Source organism: Balaenoptera ricei, chromosome 5 (assembly GCF_028023285.1).
Source record: "Balaenoptera ricei isolate mBalRic1 chromosome 5, mBalRic1.hap2, whole genome shotgun sequence".
In the NCBI taxonomy this organism is placed as follows: Eukaryota; Metazoa; Chordata; class Mammalia; order Artiodactyla; family Balaenopteridae; genus Balaenoptera; species Balaenoptera ricei.
The window spans coordinates 8,314,383-8,332,595 of record NC_082643.1 but is presented as its reverse complement, the minus strand read 5'-3'; the positions used below and the strand labels follow the sequence as shown (position 1 = coordinate 8,332,595).

The following is an 18,213-nucleotide window of genomic DNA, read 5'->3' as shown; positions in this document are numbered from 1 at the left end:
CATAGACCTGTTTGATTTGGCCTAAGGAGTGTTGGTCAACATTTAAAGATCAAATAAAGTTTCAGATTTCTGGCTTCTCTTTAAAACAACAAAATGGTCTGGCAACACGGGACGGTCATTTCCCCATGGCAGTAAGGATGCAAGAGCAGAGCAGCGGCTGCCTCCTTTAGATGGACCATACTTTCCAGTTCCCAAGTCCCAAGTCCTCCCTCTTATCTTCCTGACGCAAGGCCGTGTCAGCTGCCAATCATCGTTGTCTTAGGTGTGTGGCTTTCTTACTTCTGACCTTCCTTATTAATTCAAGTGACCTCCCTGGCCCTTGGGGCAATCATGTTTGTGAATGTGAGTCCAGAGGGAGAAAAGAGTTAGCTGTGAGGTGACCAGGCCATGCCATCAGGAATGTGATCGTAGGAATGAAGAAGAGCATGTGCTAGAGATATTTGTCCTGCTGTTTTTGCTGAATCTCAACTAACTATTAACATACAACCTGAGAAGAGCTAACAAAATGGAAAAAATTTATAATTCTGAAAAATTTAACTATATTTTCTCAGAAAATAACTATAATATTTTCAGAAAGTTTTTCTGCCTTGTTCCTTTATAAGAGTTTTTAATGAATGCTGTTCAACAGGAAAACATAAATGACTCCAACCGTAAGTTTCTCCAACCATGAATTATAATAATCAATTGATTATACCACAGTAAATTGTATCTTTTTAAGCATGAGGTATGCTGAAGTCAATTGGTGAGGCTCATTAGTCAAGGGGGCAAAACTGATTCTTGGGAGAGGCAAAAAATCCTAATATTTTTATATATAAAACACAGCTATAGATATAGTACATAAATGAATATACAGTATATCCATTGTCACAATTTCATGAGTTGGGGAGCACTCAGGAAAAAAATTGTTCAAAGGGCCCTTAGGAGAGTGATAATGAAAAGAAAATTTTGAGAAATACCAGACTAGAGAGAACAGGCATTGTTCAAATCATCCTTTGTGTCTCCATTTGAGTTGCCAGCCAGTTAATGGCAGTGAGACTCCGATCAGCCCTCATCAGGCTCTCTTACCATTTGCTAGAGATGGAGCCTCAGTTGTCGTGCTGCCAGCGCTCATGTGTACAACCAGCCCATGCGAAGCCTCTATAGCAAAGCCAATGCTCTTCCACAACTGAAATATTGACAAAAATGCAAATGCCCTTGCTCAAAACCAAGAAGAAAACAACCACTGGAACACATTTCCAGAACAGGATTGCGTCATTACACAAACAGTACTTCTTAGTCTAAAGCATCTTGCTCTGGGAACTTAACACTACAGCCAAAAAAACATCAGGCAGATTTAGAGGAGGGTGGCTTTTGGCTAATAACAGCAAAATGATCTCACCCGTGAGAAGGCCCCAGTATAAACTTCTTGGTCAACAAGAGACATCTTGCAAGTCAAATGTACAGAAATATGCACTGGACGAGATCCAAATACTGAGCAATTTGATAGATTGGGCTGGTGTATATCCCAAGGTGAGGTCAGAATGAGAGCAGCCACATAGCTCACATTGCTATGTGCTATCTGCACAGCCAACCCAGGTTCCCCCAAACTAAATGAGGGCTCTGTCTGGGAAAAAACGACGACATAGGACTCCAGGGATTGATGGGAGCAGCTGCTGTGTTTGCAGAGCTTAACTAAAAGGATGTGTTTCATCCCTCTGCCTGAACATCTGCATCCCTCACAGGGTTTATTAGCAGTTTGTGTGAAAAGAGGAGGCGCTCTAATTTCTATTACAGAAGCCTCCATGACACTCTCCAGCAACATCCAGCTTCCTTATTGGTGGCCTTCACCATCACCATGATCTTCATTATTATTATAAATTGAGGAAGAGATGGTGTTTGCATTGGACAAAGCATTATGCAAACATCATCTCTTCCTCAAAATCACCCAGTGAGGTATTATTAGCATCCTCATTTGACAGATGAGGACTTGAAGACCCAGAGAGGTTAAGCAACTTGCTCAAGGTCATTCAGCTGGGAAACATCAGAGCTGGGGCTTGAATTCAGGTCTGTCAGATTCATCAGTTCTCTACTATACTTCATCCAGGGAGAAGAAGGAGTTTGAATATGTGCTCCCTCCACTGAGGGCTTGATTGGTATAAATCATATTGAGAGGTAGTAGAATTTGTTTCTGGTAATATTCAATCGTATCAGTGATTAGCAATATCCTATCAGGGCTTTCTGATGTCCTTTGATAATCTGGCATCTGATAGGAAGATGGGCACAAAAGATTGAAGGTAGAAGAAAATGGTAGGCATTGAATTTCAACTCCTAATGCCCTTCAATTTAGAATTTACCAATTCTGAATCCAATCATTGGCTATATGTATCTACAGGTAACTTTTTGGACTGGGACTCAGACACGTAGAATTTACCAATTCTGAATCCAATCATTGGCTATATGTATCTACAGGTAACTTTTTGGACTGGGACTCAGACACGTGACTTGCATCTTAGTAATGGATTCAATAGTCCATGTTCATAGTCAAATACCATCAGACTAGGTTCTTTTGGAATCTTTCAGTGGTGATTAAAACTTCTCAGAGGACAAAAAAAAGAGAAAAGAGAAAAGTTTTCTTGCTATTGTGATGAAGGACTTCAGGAACACAAAAAAGGAGACAGATGCTTAACTACTAAGTGAAAATCTGCTCACACACAGGTACAAAAATATCATCATGAACTAGGCTGCATTAAAAACAGCTGTAGATTTTAAGCTGAGAATAAACTTAAGCAATTACAGAAGAAAAAAATATGAGTTAAATGCTCCTGTTTCCTTCCTCAGGCCACTGTAGCTTTATTTCTTTCACTTTCAACTTTACTCTTTAAACTCAGCCTTCCACCTCAAAGTTATACTCAATCATTATTTTCCTGATGTCCTCAAAGACTTCTCATGTGTTCCTAGATTTTCAATGATCACGTCTCCAATTTTGTAATCTCTTGCCATGGCTCCTCTGGAGTTACCCACTGCCTCGGAAGCTACATGACATCAGTCCTGCTCTGAGGTCCACGATTGGGCTATCTCTCACCAGCCACTGCGCCCTCCTGTTGAGTTCCACTTTGTTTGCCAGACACTACTACCTCTACTGGGCACCACTATTACTGGCTAATGCCACCAACCTCAGCAGGCACTCTGCCTCTGCCAAACACTGTCACTACTAGTTAACATCACTATTGCCATCACCCCAAGGGTCTCAACTGTGCACTGTTGCCTGTGGCTGAGGACACTGAGATGCCAAAGTAGCTCTGTGTGATCTGGGGTCATCCATACACCAAATCCTGCTACGCCTTGCATTACACTGAGTCACATGGGTATGAAAGCAGGGCTGCCTATTTCCTGGTTTTTCAAGAGATTTGATCAAATAGCTTGTTCCCTTTAAACCGTGTGTCCCCCTCTTTCCAGAGTACTCTTGAGCCCATTGAGGACTGGCTTAGGGTCAAATCTAAGGGAAATAAACTATTCCGCCACTCCACTTGCTATATATTTTTGGGCTAATCTTATCTGCCTGGTTTTCTGTTCCCTTAGAATGAGTTTTTCCCAAGAAGTCCTTAGTTCTTCCTAGAGGACCCATCCCACTCATCCTTCAGACGTGCCCAAATGTATTCAGTTGTGAATAAAACTGGGTGCCAGCTGAACTCACAGAATAGAGATCAGAATTTAATTGCAAATAGGAATTACATTGTTTTGGAGTTTTGCCACCATCAAAACTGAAGAATAAAAGGCAAACTATCACAGATTGTTTGTTACTGTCTCACAGAATTTCTCTTACTTAACTGGACTTTAACCTTTTCCCACTACCTATTCACCTTAAGATGTTGTAGGAAACAGCCAAAAGAAATGTGATATTGCAAGAAGGCTATAAGGGTACCATTTGCTGCTCTACAAAGTGTCTTATATGTTTTTTCTGAAATTTTTTACATTTTGAATTCTACCACTAATCATCTTTTCCTCATTCCTTTGGTCAATCAGAAGTTTAGAGTCAAATCTGCAATCCACCTTGTAGTGGGTTGAATTGTGTCCCTCAAAAAGATATATTCAAGTCTCAGCCCCTGACACCTGTGAATGAGACCTTATTTGGAAATAAGGTCTTTGCAGATGTAATTAAGTTAAGATGATGTCATACTGGATTAGGATAGGCCTTAGATCCAGTGACTGGTGTCCTTGTAAGAAAATAAAACACACGGAGACTCAGAGGAGACACACAGGGGAAGAAAGCCATGTGAAGAAAGAGGTAGAGATTGGAATGATACAGCTACAAACCAAGGAATGCCAAAGATTGTTGGAGGCCACTAGAAGCTGGGAAGAGGTAAGGAAGAATTTTTCCCCAAAGCCTCCTTAAAGAGCCTGTGCCTGCTGATTTCAGACTTTTAGCCTCCAGAACTTTAAGAAAATAAATTCCTGGTTTTTTAAGCCACCCAATTTTTGGTAATTTGTTATGGCAACTGTTGGAAATTAATAGAAGTTTTGGTTCTGAGAATGGGGTACTACTATACCAAATTCCTAAAAATGTGGATGTGGCTTTGGAATTGGATGTTGAGCAGTGGTTGGAAGAATTTTGAGGCACATAATAGAAAAAGTCTAGGGACTTCCCAGGCAGTCTGGTGGTTAAGACTTGGCACTTCCACTAAAGGGGGCATGGGTTCGATCTCTGGCCGGGGAACTAGGATCCTTCAAGCTGTGTGGCCAAAAAAAGAAAAAAGTCTAGATTGCCTTGAAGAGATTGTTGGTAGAAATATGGACATTAAAGGAGATTCTGGTCAGGGCTTAGAAAGAAGTAAGGAGAACTATAGAGAAATCTATCATCTTAGAGAATACATGTATTATCACAAACAAAATGGTGGTAGAAATATAAATGTTAAAGGTGATTCTGGTCAGGTCTCAGGAGGAAATGAACATGATACTGGAGACCAGGGAAAAAACTACCCTTGGTTAAAGCAGCAGGAACTTGGCTGAATTATCTTCTGCTGTTGGGTTGGAAAGGAGAACTTGTAAGTGATGAGCTTAGATATTGAGCTAAGGAAATTTCCAAAGTATGAACAGTACACCTGGTTTCCCCTTGCTGCTTATGGTAAAATGTGAGAGGAAAGATATAAATGGAGGAAGAAACTATCAAGCAAAAAAGAACCAGGACTTGATTTTGAAAATAGCCTCCAGACAGCAAAAGACCACAAAGCATTCTCTGGAAAGAACATCAAGCATACCTATAGCTAGGCAACATTTTGCTACAGAGATTAGGCGTGTGAATGTGATCTGTGGATCCAATCAACTTTCTCAGTAGAAGCCAGGAATCAAGATGAATTTATCCAGGAAAGATCTGTGGAGGACCCTCTTGTCTGACGGCATGAACCCCCATAGATTTCACAGGAGACCAACAAAATTTTTGAGAATGTTATTGAAGCAGAAATACTTCCACCCTGGGCTGAGAGAGAGAGAGACAGAATGGAAGGAAGGCTGTCAGACTTCCAAAATTCTACATGGCTATAAACAGGTGTTATCCTTGAAGGAAAAGAAAAAAGGACTCCCATTATGAGCTGAATTGTGTCCCCCCAAAATTCACATGTTAAAGTCCTAACCCCTAGTATCTCAGAATGTGACTGTATTTGGAGATAGGGCCTTTAAAGTAATTAAGGTAAAATAAGGTCATATGGATGGGCCCTAACCCAATATGACTGCTGTCTTTCTAAGAAGAGATTAGGACACAAACACAAACAGAGGGGAGATCCTGTGAAGACAAATGGAGAAGACAGTCATCTGCAAGCCAAGGAGAGAGACCTCAGAAGAAACCAACTCTGCCAACACCTTGATTTCAGACTTTTAGCCTCCAGAACTGTGAGAAAATCGATTCCTGTGTTTAAGCCACCCAATCCGTGGTGTTTTATGGTAGCCCTACCAAAGTAATACAGCTCCAAAGGCTGGTGGGACCTCCACAGACCCAAAGGGTCGAACCTCTGTGGCCAGAAGGAAGAGTACTGGGCCACAGAGGATTATTCTCAGGACTTGAAACCTTATAGAACTTACCCTGGTGAGTTTTGAACTTGCTTAGAACAAGTGACCCCTTTATTCCCTCTATTTTCTCCCTTTTAGAATGGAAATGTCTATCCTATGCCTGTCCCTCCATTGTATTTTGGAAGTAGATAACTTGCTTTTTAGTTTCATAGGTTCACAGATGGACAGGACATTTGCCCCAGGATCGAGCATACCTAGAGTCTGTCTCACCTGTGCCTGATTTAGACTATTTAGATGACGAGATTTGGAACTTTCTGAGCTGATGACAGAGGAGATTTGGGACTTCGAGTTGATGCTGGAATGGGTTAAGACTTTTTTTTTTTAAGTAAATTTATTTATTTATTTTTGGCTGTGTTGGGTCTTCGTTTCTGTGCGAGGGCTTTCTGTAGTTGTGGCGAGCGGGGGCCACTCTTCATCGCGGTCCGCGGGCCTCTCGCTATCGCGGCCTCTCTTGTTGCGGAGCACAGGCTCCAGACGCGCAGGCTCAGTAGTTGTGGCTCACGGGCCCAGTTGCTCCGCAGCATGTGGGATCTTCCCAGACCAGGGCTCGAACCCGTGTCCCCTGCATTGGCAGGCAGATTCTCAACCACTGCGCCACCAGGGAAGCCCGAGTTCAGACATTTGAAATGGATTAAGAATGTTAGGACGAGGCGAATGTATTTTGCATGTGGGAGAATCATGAATCTGGGGCAAGGGAGGTGGACAGTAGACTGTAGTGAGTTGAATTGTGTCCCCTCAAGAGATACGTTCAAGTCTCAATCCCTGGTACCTGTGAATGTGCCTTATTTGAAAATAGAGTCTTTGCAGATATAACCAGGTTAAGGTGAGATCGTACTGGATTAGGCAGACCCTAAATTCAATAACTGGTGTCCTTACAAGAAGAGGAGAGGACACAGAGATTCAGAGGAGACACACAGGGGAAGAAGGCCACGTGAAGATGGATGCAGAGTTTCATATGGTGCTGCTGCAAAGCAAGGAATGCCAAGAAATTCTGGAAGCCACCAGAAGCTACGAAGAGGCAAGGGAGGATCTCTGCCTTCCTTGGTAACTTGTGCCTACTTATACCTTGATTTCAGACTTTCAGCATCCAGAACTTTGAGAAAAGAAAGTTCTGTTGTTTTAAGCCACCCAGTCTGTGGTAATTTGTTATGACAGCCCTAGGAAACTACCTCTTATTTTTACCCTACTTCTTCTGTCTTCTGCCCTCTTATTTTTTTTTTTTATTCTCCACATATTTTTAACTTTGCTTCTGCCCCTTTTATTTTCTTCTCTTCTTTTTTCCTAATACTTTTTTTCCCACAGTCTGTCCTATCCTCCCCTTCCAATTAAAATCTATTTTCTGGTTCTCTTGCCTATGGTTTCTCTTCTCTATAGGAGGACTATACTTCCCCCCGCTGTCGAGCTCAGTTGTGGCCACATGACCTGCTGTGGTCAATGAAAGGTGGGCAGAAGTGATGTGTATCACATCCAGGCAGAAGCTTTAAGAACTGAGCATAGTTTGCTGTATTTCTTTTTCTTCTGCCAAGGGAACGCGTTTGTCAGCCTGGATCCTGGAGTGAAGATAAGGTAGAGGAGAATTGCAGTAGACTACAATAAACATGGAGCATGAATGAAAAACAAACCTATGTTGTAAGCCCCTGATAGTTTGGGGTTCTTTGTTATTGTAGCATAATCTAGCCTGATAGATGTATTTTATGTTATTTCCTTCCTACTCTTTCTAACCTCCCAGAGGTCCCTTTTACCTAAAGAAAAAAAGTCAAACTGCTTAGCCTGACATACAAAATTTGCCTAGCCCTAACCAATCTTCCTCCTTTTATTTTTTATTTTTATTTTTTTGCTTTCAAAGTTATAATGAGACAAATGGCAGTTAATCACATTCGCCACATATTTAGCAAAATATTATGCATATTTGCAACTTGTACTTATTAACTACTTCTGTGAGTCAAGCCTCTGCTTAAGACCTAATAGAGGGTTTGACTAAGCCCATAGATGTGCTGGGCTGGGGGGGGGGGGGGATGGCTAGAATAAACTCCTGCAAGAATCCATAGTCAGAAATTGACCCAGTGGGTTGATAACCAAGACAGAGCTGAGAGATCTGAAATGATCCCGTGCTTAGATATGATGGTAGTGCAGGGGAATGGGGGAAATTGCATAGAAAGAGGTCAGTAACTAAGCCAGAATTGAGAAATGAGTGTGGTTCCCAGAAGTAAAGCCACAGAGAATTAAATGTCAAAGTCTGAAAGATATATGGGGTGTTACAGACTGAACTGTGGCTCCCCAAAATTCATATGTTGACGCCCTAACCCCCAGTGTAACTAGGTTTGGAGATAGAGCCTTTAAAGAGGTAACTAAGGTTGAACAAGGTCATAAGGGTGGGGCACTAATGTCCTTATAAGGTCTAGTGTCCTTATAAGAAGAGAGAGAGAGACACCAGGAGTACATGAGTACGGGAAAAAAGGCCAGATGAAGACACAGTGAAAAGACAGCCATCTCCAGCTAAGGAGAAAAGGCTCAGGAGAAACCAACCCAGACAGCACCTTGGTCCTGGACTTCTAGCCTGCAGAACTGGGAGAAAATTAGTTTCTGTTATGTAAACCACCCAGTCTGTGGTGCTTTGTTATGGTAGCCCTAGAAAACTACCACACGGCATAAGCAAGGAGAAGGGTCCTACAGGCCAGGTCCTGGCCAAGAGAATTGTCAACACTCTGTTGTCACTGCAGCTTCCCTTCATCCATACTCACTTCCTAACTTGGGCTCTCCACTATGTGAAATAAAATTCATATTTTATGGCAAGACAAGAAAAATCTAAACATAAAAGTTCTTCTCTGCCCTTTGGCCTCCTCTCTCCCTTCACTGTGCACTGTGTGTGTGCATTACGCATCAATCAAACCTCCCCATCGGCAGGAACACCTGCTCAACCATAGAGAGCAACATTCTCCCAGCACCAACAAGACAACTCCTTAAAAAAATCATAAAGCTTTTTGATCTTGTACAGGGTCACGTGACCTACCATGATGACCCTTAGATCTGGATCATGTAAACTGTCAATAATACATAATTTCTGACAAAGCATTAATCTCCAAAATTTACAAGCAGCTCATGTAGCCCAACATCAAAAAAACAAACAACCCAATCCAAAAATGGGCAGAACACCTAAATAGACATTTTGCCAAAGAAGACATACAGATTGCCAACAAACACATGAAAGGATGCTCAACATCACTAATCATTAGAGAAATGCAAATCAAAACTACAATGAGATATCATCTCACACTGGTCAGAATGGCAATCATCAAAAAATCTACAAACAGTAAATGCTGGAGAGGGTGTGGAGAAAAGGGAACCCTCTTGCACTGTTAGTGGGAATGTAAATTGATACAGCCACTATGGAGAACAGTATGGAGGTTCGTTAAAAAGCTAAAAATAGAACTACCATATGACCCAGCAATCCCACTAATGGGTATACGCCCTGAGAAAACCATAATTCAAAAAGAGTCATGTACCACAATGTTCATTGCAGCTCCGTTTACAATAGCCAGGACATGGAAGCAACCTAAGTGTCCATCGACAGATGAATAGATAAGGAAGATGTGGCACATATATACAATGGAATATTACTCAGCCATAAAAAGAAACGAAATTGAGTTATTTGTAGTGAGGTGGATGGACCTAGAGTCTGTCATGCAGAGTGAAGTAAGTCAGACAGAGAAAAGCAAATACTGTATGCTAACACATATATATGGAATCTAAAAAAAAAAGAAAAAAAAAGGGTTCTGAAGAACCTAGGGGCAAGACAGGAATAAAGATGCAGACCTAGAGAATGGACTTGAGGACACGGGGAGGGGGAAGGGTAAGCTGGGACAAAGTGAGAGAGTAGCATGGACATATATACACTACCAAATGTAAAATAGATAGCTGGTGGGAAGCAGCCGCATAGCACAGGGAGATCAGCTCCGTGCTTTGTGACCACCTTGAGGGGTGGCATAGGGAGGGTGGGAGGGAGACGCAAGAGGGTGGAGATATGGGGATATATGTATATGTATAGCTGATTCACTTTGTTATAAAGCAGAAACTAACACACCATTGTAAAGCAATTATACTCCAATAAAGATGTTAAAAAAAAAAACATCATTTGATGTACAGCCCTCTGTCTCAAAAAAACTTATATCACTGTGTCTTAAAGTCTAATGGGTGGAACAGTTCTCAGAGCTTTCTGAGATGCTCTTCCTGGGCTATAATCCTCAAATTTGGCTCGAATAAAATTTTCCATTTCTTTCTGAAATCAACTGATTAATTTTTCATCAATGACTACTCCAATGGAATCGTGCCCCCTTTTGACAATGAGTATATTCTTGTCTCTTAGACTTCTTATAGGCAGGAACTATGATATTTCTCTCCTATCACCCAGAGGTTTGTGCTGTGTATAACAAAAGGGCTCACTTGGTGCTCAAGCACTGATGAAAGTGTTCTCTGGCCCTGCACCTGAATCAGAGGTTCTTAACTTCATGGAACCCCTGGGGTAGGGGTGTGGAGGGCGGTTTATGGATGAACTTTAGGAGCTTGCCCACCGCTTTCATCAGACTCTCAAAGGAAATCTGAGCATTAAAAAGTTGAAAACACACTTCAACTTTGATACTGACTTTTGTTAGACCCTTCTGACCAAAGCTGATGTTATCTGGTCAGTTCACATGCAGGAATGTAACAATCTTTTTAATCAAAGTTCTCTCATCACATTTAGATATTGGATAAGTTTCTAAATCTATTCCACAGCTCCATCTGTTAAGTGGGTATTGGTGTAGGTTTATTGTCCTCAGCTGCATGAGCTGTAAACGATGTTAGAAATGACAGCTTCAGAAACAATAAAAGTTTGGATATCTGCCCATAAACATTCCCAAAATAAAGTCGTACTTAAAAGACATTGCGGATTCAAGGTCCCTTTACTAAAACACACACACACACACACACACACACACACACACACTTTTCTCTATTATCTAGTTACAAGAAATACAGTGGATCCTTTTAACCATGTTATAGATTAATAAGACCTAGAGCAAACATCCTGTATAACTGAGAGTCAAAATTCTCAAGCTTTGCCACCTACAAAGGAACTCTCAAGGTACCTATTCACATTTGAGAGATAAATCCAGTTTGCTCTAACCAAGTTATTTTTTATGTTAACATAGATTTCTGAAAGAAATTTTATGATCATTTTGCAAAGACATAAAACATCAATTTTAGTATTAGAGAAAATACTTTGGTTGGTCAAATCGTTTTCCCATAGCCCTCTAGCTAAAACTTTCTCTACATTTTCACTGAATTGCTGTAGTCCCCTGAAACCAATCTCATGAAGCTATGTCAAGTAAATGGGGAATGTTGTTAGAAGAAGTTAGCATTTTGAGTTCCAGAGAAAACCGCCTTTAGCCAAGCCCGGGCAAAATCATCAGAAACGCTTGTCCTACATATTCCGCAATAGTCCCACCACACCTGTGGCCCTCGGGAGCCACTGGAGAAATGGTGCCTGTGTCTCCCACACTTCCCAGACCATGTGCACAGAAGCAGAGTGCCATCAGAGTCAAACACAGCCCACTCCTTTGATCCTTCTCTGCAGAGACTGCTCACACCCTAGACCTGGGCTAAGGAAAAACATCCCATTGTCTGAGGCCAAAGGACATCACGTCATTTCATCCTGTGCCTGGAAAGGCGGCTTGGAACAAGTCATCCTGATTCTGGAGATGTTGAGACGATCCCAGCTGCACTGTGGCCTGTTTTCAGTTCCCAGGCAAATTGCCCAGTTTCCTCCGCTCCCAAATTTCCCCAACTGCAATATTGAGATAATTCTTGTTCCCTTTCTCTTGTGCTGTTCTGAAAAATAAATAGGGCAAATGTTTCTAAAGTGCTTAAGGACAACTGTCCGAGGGCATATTTGCCTAGAACGAGAGGTGGGGTTTTTCTTTATTTTTGTTAATGTTGTTTTGCTTTTGGCCTGACTTTGGCATAAATGTAGAAAAATCCAAGTTAAATTAAAATTTAACCATTTATCTAAGGTTAATGGAGCATTTACAGTATGTAAAGCACGGTGCTAGGCACATGGAGAATACAGAGCGGGCAGGTCCCCACCCTCAAGGCGCTCACGGCTCCCTCAGAAGGAGGTGTTACAGCCTAGAAGTTGAGTAACACAGACGCAGCAGTCAGCCGAGATAGCTGGGCTGGCATCCTGCTCTACAACCTACGAGCCAGAGACCCTGGAAAAGTCACTCAGGTTCACCAAGCTCGGGTTTCCTCATGCAAATCATAATCACTAACATTTGAGTGTCTGCGGGGTGGCAGGAGGCGTTTACCTGCTTAAAACACAGGACAGCCACCTGAGGTAGATACTAATATCATCCCCTTATTTGTACCCGTGTCTTATAGATAAGAATTCTGAAGCTTAGAGACATCACCTAACTTGTCCCGGGTCATATCCAGTTAGGAACCAAGATGCAAACCCAAGCTGTGTAGCCTCAAACATGGAGACTTTCCCACTAAACCACACTATCATCAAATGGGTGTAGTACTCACTTCATGTAGACTTGTGAGGATAAACTGAAATGGATGCATTAAAAAAACCGTTAGCCAGTGTCTGACGTAGTAAATGTGCAATCAACGTAGACGTAGCCGTGGAAGAGATTAGATACATACATAAATAACCAGAACGCCAGGTCTATTTCATGGCAAAACTCCTTCTTCCAGACCAATCATCATACAGAAGGTTGTGGTAGGGAGCTGTGTAGGGGGAAGAATAGTCTACGAACTGTAACATTCCTGAATCGGCTTATAAATGAGCTACACTACGAAGGAGTAATGCTTCACATACATGTACATTTCTGAAGGTCACTTAAAGAAAGGTTGAAGTATCTGCAGTATCCTGCTGTTAACTAAATTCAGGCATATTCGTGAGAACAATTTTTGCAGAAGCAATGTAAAAATGCATCTGCTGCAATTATTCTTACCCCGTCCTTAAACCCCACCCCCACCGATTTCCTTTAGGAAGAAACCACAGCATGGAGTTTCTTTTCAGTCTTAAAATAAAAATTCCCCCAAAAGGGATCTGGCTTGTAAAACCTTTTAGAGTTGTTTGAAAAAGAGAAGAAAAACAGAAAAAGGCCTAAGGAGCCAAGTGCTTATATTCTGGCCAAGTTACAAGCCTCTGAGCACAAGAGCTTGAGGGGAGGACTGTTAACGCGCTCTCTCCGGCAGAATGAGCTCTTTCCCTGTGGGTCTGCGCTGCTCGTAAAGGTCAGCGCGCCCTCGCCCTTGGAGTGAGAGGCTAGCCCGCTGGAGAACTGCAGGAATCTGCGACAAAAACGATGACAGTCTGAAATACGTCCCTGTGCCAACCTCCAAATTCGTCTGTCACCTCAGACCCTGAGCAGTTGACAGAGCAGCAGAATTTCAACTCCAATATAGACCTGAATGTGTTTCTGGGCAAAGAAGCAGGGCTAACGAGGAAAGCGATTTAAAGAGTATTGGGCATTTGTGAAACTTATTTCCTGACTGTGTGCAAGGACAGGATTCAACTTCAATTTTCTGCCAAGGCTCTGGGTCCAGCCACCTACCTGAAGGTAAATTTTAATAAGTTTACTGTATTTGTTAACCTGATTTGCATGATCTGATAAAGATGTCTAATATTTTTGCCTAATACAAAGCCATTTTTTAACAACAAGAACAAAAAAACCCTTTTGCATGATTTACAGAAAAGCTACTTACTAGGGAATGTTAACACTTGAATTCATGTTTCCTTTTCTTCTCCAAGATTAAATAGTGAGAACTAATAAATGATGTTTAGAAATGTTGCTGGCCAGACTAGCATTCAGATCTTGGTGAAGTCTGAAATCCTGAAATGTGTTTTGTAGAAATAGTTTACTAAATATATTAAATAAATCAAAAGGAAAGTAGTTGTTAAAAAAAAAAAACTTTCAAATCAAAGTAATTTGGGTGTTTTCCATGGTTAAATTATTTGAAGTTATTCAATCACCACCACTATCCCAGTCTGTACCTAACAGCAATGTAGAAATGGAATATTTTGCTTTTCCATAAGGTAAGAAAATCCCTATAATACTATATTTTCCTTTGATTATTTTTTAGTTATTATGATTATTTTTTCCTGACTCCCTTTTATAGTTTTCTGACTCACTGTCTCTTGTCCCCTTCTATCATTTTTTAGGATACACACACACACACACACACACACACACATACATAAAATTTCTAATTCCTAACGATGTCTAATTTAGGAAGGGAAAAAGGAGGGAGGGGAATCGAAGAGCTAAAAAATTATGATAACTCCTATATTGTAAGGGACCTTCATTTCTGGCTCTATCTTCTAAAATAAAACAATAATGCAAGTCATGCTCCCTCATTCCTCCTGGGTATCAGAGGTCACCCTGCAGGAGAAAACCATGCTTTCAACTGCAGATCGATGCTGTTGATACTATAACCAAGAGGTAGTGCAGAGAGAATATCTCTTTTGAACTGCCTTTAATCTGGCACAGAGGTTAAATATGTCACCTTGGCATTATATCTGAGCTCCCCTCTGGCCCAGGGCCTAAGTACACTGAATAGAAATGTTCACTTGGTCCAACTCAGCAGAAATCTTTTTTTTTTTTTTGATTCTCCCCTTTCTCATGGATACCAGTTTTTTTCAATTCACAGCTCATTCAGCTAAACGTTGATGGGTACGTTAACTATGAATATGAAAAAAAAAAAAAAGGACACCCCTCTCAGGAAAGACTTAAGTTTATATTTCTGTCCATTTAACAAGATCCAGCAAGGCACAGCAGTCTGTTTCATCTACTGATCATCCAATCAAACAATGCTGCTTTCCACATTTTGGAAAAGAATATGTACATGTTATTAATGAATCTTGCCTTTTCTCTTTCAGGGAATTTTTGTACAGCCATTTACCAATTTGAGTACTGGGGTTTCCTTCCAGGTCCTTTGGTATTTAATCCCCAATAGGCTCTTATGCACAGTTTCGCTTATCAACTAAGTAAAAATAATAAATAGTGATGACGGAAATGAAATGAATAGTGATATATCTGGACAACTCCAAAACATTCTTCATTTCATTTCCTCTTGACTGCTTATTATTTTTATTCAGTTGATATGTAACGGTCCACAAACATTGCTATTTTAGCTAAGTTTAGCACAAGGTCCAGAACGTGTTGGGAATCTTTTTCCACCAAGAACGTGAGCAACTGTTTTTCAGACTTCAGATGGCTTCTGGAACACCCTTCAGTGAAGGAGAAGGGGGGCCCATAAATCCAGGAGAACTTCCCCAGTAGGTCTGGCTGCCCCAGAGATGCCCAGTTAGGCCAGGGTCTGGTTCAAACGGGGCCCACCGAGCATCTTCTCCCAAAGGCTGGGCTTGCACAGGTAGTACCACCTGAGGCTAGCCTGATTTTTATCCTGGGCATCAAAAGATGATCAGAAGTTTCGGGAACAGAGTGTGTGGTCTTGACTGATTGTAGGGAGATGGTGTAATAAAGTGAACAAGATCACGGGCTCTAGAAACTTACAGATCTGGTTTATATCTGGGCTTTCCCAGGGTCTGTGACTTTGCACAAATGACACTTTGAACCTCTGTGCCCTCATTTGCCAAAATGGGGATCATAAAATTAGTTACAACCTTAGAGATTTGTTGTGATAAACGAGGAAAACAGCTATGTCTGGTACATTTGAATCAATCTATCGATCGTAGCTGATATTAAAGCACTAGTCTACCTATATGTCCTGAATGGAACTCTGTAGAAAGGGAATTTACTCTAAGATTTTTCCTCAGGGTTTCTTCCTTGTACTTACACACTTTGCTGTATAATAAAACGTCAATGCCAGGTCTATGCCTCAGAGCCAGCCCGACAGAGCAGATAGAGCATGGGTTTCAGCGTCTAACATGCCTCAGTTTGAATCCTGGCTCTGCCTCTTACAGGCTATGCGAGCTTAGGTAGTCACTTCACACCTCCAGGACTCAGTTTACCCATCTATTAAGCAATTAGTGATAATAATACCCACACTGGGGTCACTGTAGGAATTAAATAAGATGTTTTTTAAATGTCAGGTATAGCACCTGGCAGAGTACTAGACACACAGTGAGGAAGTGTTTGATTACACACTTGGAATAATTTTTCTGGCAGTAATAGTGGGGGTCAAGAAGGAAATATTCTTTGAATTGTCTTTTTTTATCCAAAGAAATGGAAAAATAAATCTGACACTACCGTATGCCCCTGAGAGGGCCTCAGCATGAAGTATTTATTACTGAGTCCTTACTGCTTCATCCATTAGTAGCTTCTTAATGGCCAAGTCAAATGAAACCAGAGTGAGTCTTCTGTTTCAGATTGCCATTAAGAGGAATGAGGCGAAATGCTGCTTTGCACTCAATTCTGTATTATCGGCCTACCTGGAGGGGGGGGAAAGGCCCCAACATTTCTCCTTTCTTATCTTTTCTAAAGGTAGGAATTTCTAAAGGCAGGGTATTTTTTTCCTCTCTAACTGAAATTCAGACAAAAGGGTTTGTTTTTTGTTTTTTGTTTTGGTAAACCTCTCCTCTACGCTCCTAGAATTGAAATGTCAGCTGCTTTTTCTGGCTACACGTAGCAGGAGCAGCCTGTCGTCATAGCAATGAAAGGGTATAGAGAGGCTCGAGTTTCACAGCCCTCTCCGTGAAATAACTCTTAGTCTGCTTTAAAAATCCTTGAGAAATGAAGTCTCCCATCCTGGCTCGTTTCCTTCCTATTATGCAACCAACTTACGTACGCCAAACATTTCCTTTAAAGAGTCAGTGAATAGGTGTTAAGAAAATGAACAAGAAAGCTACGAAATGGTGACCAGCTTACTGTGGAGTGCAGGGAAAAGCAACCGGGAAGGCAAAGGAGGAGAAAGAGACAGGACCGCACTTTGTAGGACAGGCTGGGCCCTACAATAAAGCCATTTTCCGAGTCCCCACTACCGCCTCCCACCTTCACGATGTGCTTATCTGGGTGGTTATCAATAGAGCGGACTCAGGGCCAGGGTGCCTGGACCGCCCTGGCACTTACACGCTCTAGTTTTTTCTCTTAACCACTCTTTGCCTCCTCTTCTCACACGTAAAAGAGAGACAATAATGGTCATAAAATGGTCATGGGAATTGAATGAGATACTCTGTGTAAGGCTCTTATTACAGGATCTGACCAGTGGTAAAGGTTGGCCGTGAAGTTCACCAAACCTCAGTTTCCCCTACTTCTTCAATGGGGACAACAGCTAATTCATAAGACTGTTGTAGGTTAACTGAAACAATAGATGGAAGTGCTCAAGAAGTAGTCGTTCTTTTAATACTTTTCTCATTGGGTCTAACTCTGATAAGAATGGCTTTTTTGAACTTGGAATCTCCCAGTGAGGAAACTGCAATGAAAACAGGCCTCAGAATTATCCTGGTATAAACATGAACCATTGAATTTCTTAAGAGAATAAAAGGGAATAATTAAGGATTTTTACATTTATAAGGAGTAAAAGAGATTCTTCTCATCTTGATTAACGCTAGGGCAAAATGTATCAAAACATCTTATCTTTCCTTAAAATACTTTTTGTTAAAATTTCTGTTTTAGTTTCTCCAGTGTTTTCCAGGTCATGAAATAAGTAATATTTTTATTTTATGTCTCAAACAACTAATGTACTCAGTTCTATTCTGTGTGAAATGCCAGGGATGCTACAGGAACAAACAGAATGGCTGTGCTCTTGTGGCACTTACTACGTAGTTAGGGAGACAGTTGTTAATCAAATTATCACATTAATAAAAACTGCATTCGTGAAAAAGAATATATATGTGTGTGTGAGTGTGTGTGTGTGTGTGTGTGTGTATAACTGAGTCACTGCTGTACAGCAGAAATTAACACAAGATTGTAAATCAACTATACTTTGATAAATTTTTTTTAAAAAGTACATTTGCCCAAACATAAGGTGACCTCAAATACAAAGCCACCTTCATTTTTCTAATAAAAAGATCCTCAGCCAAAATCTTTGGCCAACCTAAATGCACAGATGGATAATATTGTAAGGTATGCTTAGGACACTTACTCTATTGTTACAAATACATTATTTTAAATCTCATTTCATTTAAAATATTTTGTACTTATAAAAATGATTTTTTTATCCTCATAC

The 18,213-nt window shown here is 41.0% G+C and overlaps 1 protein-coding gene across 2 annotated transcripts in view; it reads left to right on the top strand.

Moving 5' to 3' along the window:
• Positions 1 to 18,213, top strand: part of SPARCL1 (SPARC like 1) — an 89,360-nt gene that overhangs the window by 22,895 nt on the left and 48,252 nt on the right. Inside the window, exon 1 of one of the 2 annotated variants that reach the window (XM_059922372.1) lies at positions 13,175 to 13,643. The exons of the other annotated variant lie outside the window; for it this stretch is intronic. The gene's annotated coding sequence lies outside the window, so the exon portion shown is untranslated. Of the gene's footprint in view, positions 1 to 13,174; positions 13,644 to 18,213 lie in introns of those variants that run through there. 2 annotated transcript variants of the gene reach the window in all.